Below are 5,219 nucleotides of genomic sequence, written 5' to 3'. Positions count from 1 at the left end.
ATGGCGGCAACGACCGTGGGGTAGTATGGAATTTCCTAGTGTGTTGGAGAAGAAGAGGAAAAGGTGAGATCAATGATTATTGTGAGTTAATTTTAATGAAAGAATTAGCTCCACACATTTTTGAACTCCTCAAATTTGAGAGTAAATTTTTGAGGAGTAGTTCGACGAGTTAGATTAGAAGAGAAGGGTTAGAAATGCCTTTTTTAAGAAAAAGAACTTAGAAATGCCTTTAGGAGTAGTAGTGGGATCAAAGAAGTTTGTCCCATGCACGTCCAACATGTTTCACATCAGTTTTCTTGCTTTCGCTTTTTTATCAACAAATTTGCTTCCTTTTGAGTTCTTTATTATCAACAACTTTCCTTCTTTTTTTTGATAAAGGGCGTTTTTATTAACTCATAATGCAGCATTAAGTGGATACAAAACATAATGAGCGACACCCGCCCTCTGCATAGCTAAGATGCACACAGCCTTTACGAAGAGTCTAGCAAAATATGTATTAAAAAAATGACAAGTTGGCAACAGTAAAGCCATATGAGTCCAAAACTACGCCAATATCGACGAGGGAGGTGGACCGATCCGGAGATTATGTTGTCACCCATGTTGGGTAAAAACCTCCCTGGCCACCCGCTCCAACCGCATACACACCGCCTTGAACAGCGATTGATACTCCGTTCGCTGTAGCGTAGACCACATACGAAGCCAGTGCGTACAACGGTAAATAACCTGCATAGAAGAAGAGGTTTTGCCATTAAAAACACAATCGTTTCTATATAGCCAAAGCGACCATAATAAGGCAGACGCTCTCACCCGTATTAGCGTACTAAAAGTATTTGGTATTCCATCGAGCCAGTGACCATATACATTGGCAACACTTGTTGGTGGATACAAATTGGATGCTATTTGGATGACTGACCATATAGAACGTGCGAACTTGCATTGAAAGAAGAGGTGTTTAATTGTCTCGTCATGAGTACAAAAGCTACACTTCTTACTTTCCTTCCTTTTGAGTTCTTTATCAATTTTCCCCTCCTTTTGCTTTACTGGATGTAGAGGCCATTTCCACACGCCGTCCTGAAAAAATCTCAAGATTTCATGCAAGACACTGCCGTTTGGATTTTGGTCGCTGAGTGCATTAGTCATGACATCTTTTACTGTGGTTTAATTTGGAGTAAATTGTAAGAAACCACCACATTGAAGGCTAGGTTTGCAGAAAACACCATGTCTAGCGTATTTTTTTTACAAATAATACTGATTGGCGGATTATGGTCGTTTGAGCATGTTTATGATAGATGGGGCTCGCTCGTCAGGAGCTGACTTGGCAAAAAAATGCCACATAGGCGTCTTGACCCTTCCTCCTCCTCCTCTCTTTCTCTCTCCCTTCTTTTTAGCATTACGTCGAACAAGTTGTATGCACACGCCTCGGCATTCCTCCGGTGCCACCTCCTCTCTGCCGCATGCGCCGATCAGTGTTATTTGCAAAAAACATTACGCTAGACATGGTGTTTTCTGTCAAAAAATGTATAGTAGTGTTTTCTGTTAACCTAGCATTCAATGTGTTGGTTTCTTGCAATTTACTCGTTAATTTGAGTTGCTTATCACGCTTGCCGCGCAAGATGACATCTTTCACTGAACTTGACAATGACAATAATCCAGCGCGCCTTTAGGAGTAGCAGTGGGATCAAAGAAGTTTGTCCCATGCACGCCCAGCATGTTTCACATCAGTTTTCTTGCTTTCGCTTTTTTATCAACAAATTTGCTTTCTTTTGAGTTCTTTATTATCAATAATTTTCCTTCCTTTTGAGTTCTTTATCAATTTTCCCTTCCTTTCGCTTTACTGGATGTAGAGGCCATTTCCACACGTTGTCCCAAAAAAATCTCAAGATTTCATGCAAGACACTGCCGTTTGGATTTTGGTCGCTTGAGTGCATTAGTCATGACATCTTTTACTGTTGGTTAATTTGAAGTAAATTGCAAGAAACCACCACATTGAAGGCTAGATTATATTAGCAGAAAACACTACTATACATTTTTGTTGCAGAAAACACTATGTCTAGTTTTTTTTTTTGCAAATAACACTGATTGACGGATTATGGTCGTTTGAGCATGTTTATGACAGATGGGGCTCACTCGTCAGGAGTTGACTTGGCAAAAAATGCCACATAGGCGTGTTGACTCTTCCTCCTCCTCTCTCTCTCCCTCCTCTTTTTAGCATTACGTCGAACAAGTTGTGTGCACATGCCTCGGCATTCCTCCGGTGCCACCTCCTCTCTGCCGCATGCGCCGATCAGTGTTATTTGCAAAAAACATTACGCTAGACATGATGTTTTCTACCAAAAAATGTATAGTAGTGTTTTCTGCTAACCTAGCATTCAATGTGTTGGTTTCTTGCAATTTACTCGTTAATTTAAGTTGCTTATCACGCTTGCCGCGCAAAATGACATCTTTCACTGAACTTGACAATGACAATAATCCAGCATGTCTTCCCTCAAATAAAATAGAAAAAACGTCTTATATTATGTGGCAAAGGGTACTAAAATAATCTAGTATGCCCAGGGAGCCGTGTAAAATTACATGGTGCTACTAGGAGCAACATGATCGATCAGGACTAGGACTAAGCAAAGAATGCACTACGGAATTTCAAAATATAAAGTACAGAGTCCTAGGAATCATAGAATAATTTCCACGCATGCATTCCATGTCACTATATAGGTAAATTAATAACAGCGCACGGGTTGGTTGTTATCGATCGATCAGGTTCTTGGACAAGGCAGCGGTGGAGACGGCGGACGACAAAGCGAGGCCGGCGAGCCCGTGGCGGCTGTGCACGGTGACGCAGGTGGAGGAGCTCAAGTGCGTGCTCCGTCTGCTGCCGGTGTGGGCGTGCGGCATCATCTTCGCGGCCGCCTACACGCAGATGAGCACCACCTTCATCCTCCAGGGGGACACGCTGGACCCGCGCGTGGGCAGCTTCCGCGTCCCCGCGGCCGTGCTCACCGTCTTCGGCTACCTCAGCGTCATGCTCTGGGTGCCGCTCTACGACCGCACCATCGTCCCGCTTGCGCGCCGCCTAACGGGGCACCACCGCTGGTTCACCCAGCTGACGCGCATGGGCATCGGCTTCGTCGTGCTCACGGTCGCCATGCTCGCCGCCGGCACGCTCGAGGCCGCGCGGCGCCGCGTCTTCGCGCGCCATGGCATGCACGTCATCGGCGCCGACGGGGCGGAGTACGTGCCGATGTCGATCTTCTGGCAGGTGCCGCAGTACGTGGTGTTGGGGGCGGCGGAGGTGTTCACGTTCATCGGGCAGATGGAGTTCTTCTACGACCAGGCGCCGGACGCCATGCGTAGCGTCTGCTCGGGGCTCTGCACCGCGGCGTTTGCGCTTGGCAACTACGCGAGCTCGGCGCTCGTCAGCGTGGTGGTGCGTGCCACCGCGAGGGGCGGACGGCCCGGGTGGATTTCCGACGACATCAACGAGGGCCACCTTGAATACTTCTTCTGGCTGCTCGCCATGCTCTGCATCGGCAACTTCGGCGCCTACCTGCTGGTCGCACGATGGTACAACTACAAGAAGACCGCTAAATGAACCTTACGTACTAGGGGAACTTCTCTAACAGACGACCCCATTGCTGTGAAATGGCGCAAATTCCGATTCAGATCAAGAAATGTTCATAAATAAAGGCTTAACATTTTTCAAGAGTACGTGTAAGTATATCATAGCTTTATAGAAGGCAGAATAATACTTACAAGAAAGCTACAACTGGATGCGAACAAAGAGTGTAGCACGAACACCACACTCGACAGGACCAAGGACAAACACCACGCCAAGCGAGCTACAACGCAAAAGAGCCTATCCTAGAGAGATACGCAGAACCGCGTCTCGACCGACGCCGGAAACCTCCAAGACCACCAACTGCCGCACAACATCACTTGCCGACGCATCATCCACCCTGAACGCCTAGAAGAAAGCGGCAGGTAGATGGCAAGACTCGATCCGCTCCCAGAAGCCACCGTCTAGGACAAACTGACAACGGACGTACATAGCGCCACGGAGTATCAAACGAGGACAACCGCGAACACCGGAGGAGAGCAACGAGGAGCCAGCGCGTCTCCAAACACAATGCTCCCAACAGAGGAGCGAGTCGAGGACGTCATCATTGTGCCGATCCAAGAGCCGAATCAAGGCTTTCCCCGCAGACATCCACCAATTCCAAGAGCGCGAGGGGCAAGGCGAACACACTCGGCGATGCCTCCAAGGAGGAGAATGACATTCGCGGGTGCCATCATCGTCGGCCCGGCAGAATCCGTGCAAGATTTTCATCTACGCGTAGCCCCACTCCTCACCTCCATGGAATCGGAGGCACTGTCCAAGAAACCTCACACCGCCGCCACCGCAACACTTGCCGACGTAGCTGCAAAGCCGAGGATCGACGACCGACCGCCCGGCAGGGTAACCACGGCCACTCCGCCAACTCCCAACCTGCACAAGGACCCACAGCCAACCAGCACCTCCGGCCAGGTTCGGGATGCCCGTAGCGGCTGTCGCGCACCAAGGGATAACCATGCATCAACAGGACCTGCCTCACCACGGAAGAAACCAGGCGACACCAGCAGAAGAGCAACGCTGCTCGCTGCTCGCCAAGACTCCATCTTGGCCGAGCCATCGAAGCGCCGCCACCAACCTGCTTGTGGGAGTCGCCACCGCCTCCAGCTAGCGCCGCCGCCACCAGGAACGCGCCACCCCACCACTGCCAAGCCCCGCTAGGCCCGCCGCGCCACCAGGCCACCCGCCAAGCACCAACCATCCATCCTCACCTCTGGCCGGCATGGATCTGGCTAGGCACGGGCTCCCTCGCGGCGAAGAGCACCAGGCCGCCGCCGGCCTGTGCACTCCGCCACCAGACCTCCGCGCCGTCCCGCACCACCTCACGCCAGCTCGCAACCGGGAGGTTATTCATATTTAGTTCTTTTAAACTACTTGTAGTTGCATGAATGAAAGTAAAAATATGCATCGGGTGTTATTCATATTGTCCCACTTATGGGATTTTTAACCGATTCCCTATCCGGTGTTAGAGGAGTAAAAAGTCGGTTTTACTCCTCTAACGCGCACCTAAGCGATCTCCAATCCGCCGTAAGGGAGTAAAAATTACACTCCGGTGCCTCCCATTTCCCTAATAGAAAGGGGTTGTACTAAAATATCTACTGCCCACGCCCGCTTG

The 5,219-nt window shown here is 49.5% G+C and overlaps 1 pseudogene; it reads left to right on the top strand.

Annotated features, from left to right (window-relative positions):
- The window catches only part of LOC119310284, a 9,134-nt pseudogene extending 5,437 nt beyond the window's left edge, over window positions 1–3,697 (top strand).
- The last annotated feature ends 1,522 nt before the right edge of the window (window positions 3,698–5,219 follow it).

Source organism: Triticum dicoccoides, chromosome 5B (assembly GCF_002162155.2).
Source record: "Triticum dicoccoides isolate Atlit2015 ecotype Zavitan chromosome 5B, WEW_v2.0, whole genome shotgun sequence".
Classification (NCBI taxonomy): Eukaryota; Viridiplantae; Streptophyta; class Magnoliopsida; order Poales; family Poaceae; genus Triticum; species Triticum dicoccoides.
This window is presented reverse-complemented; position numbering and strand designations above follow the sequence as displayed.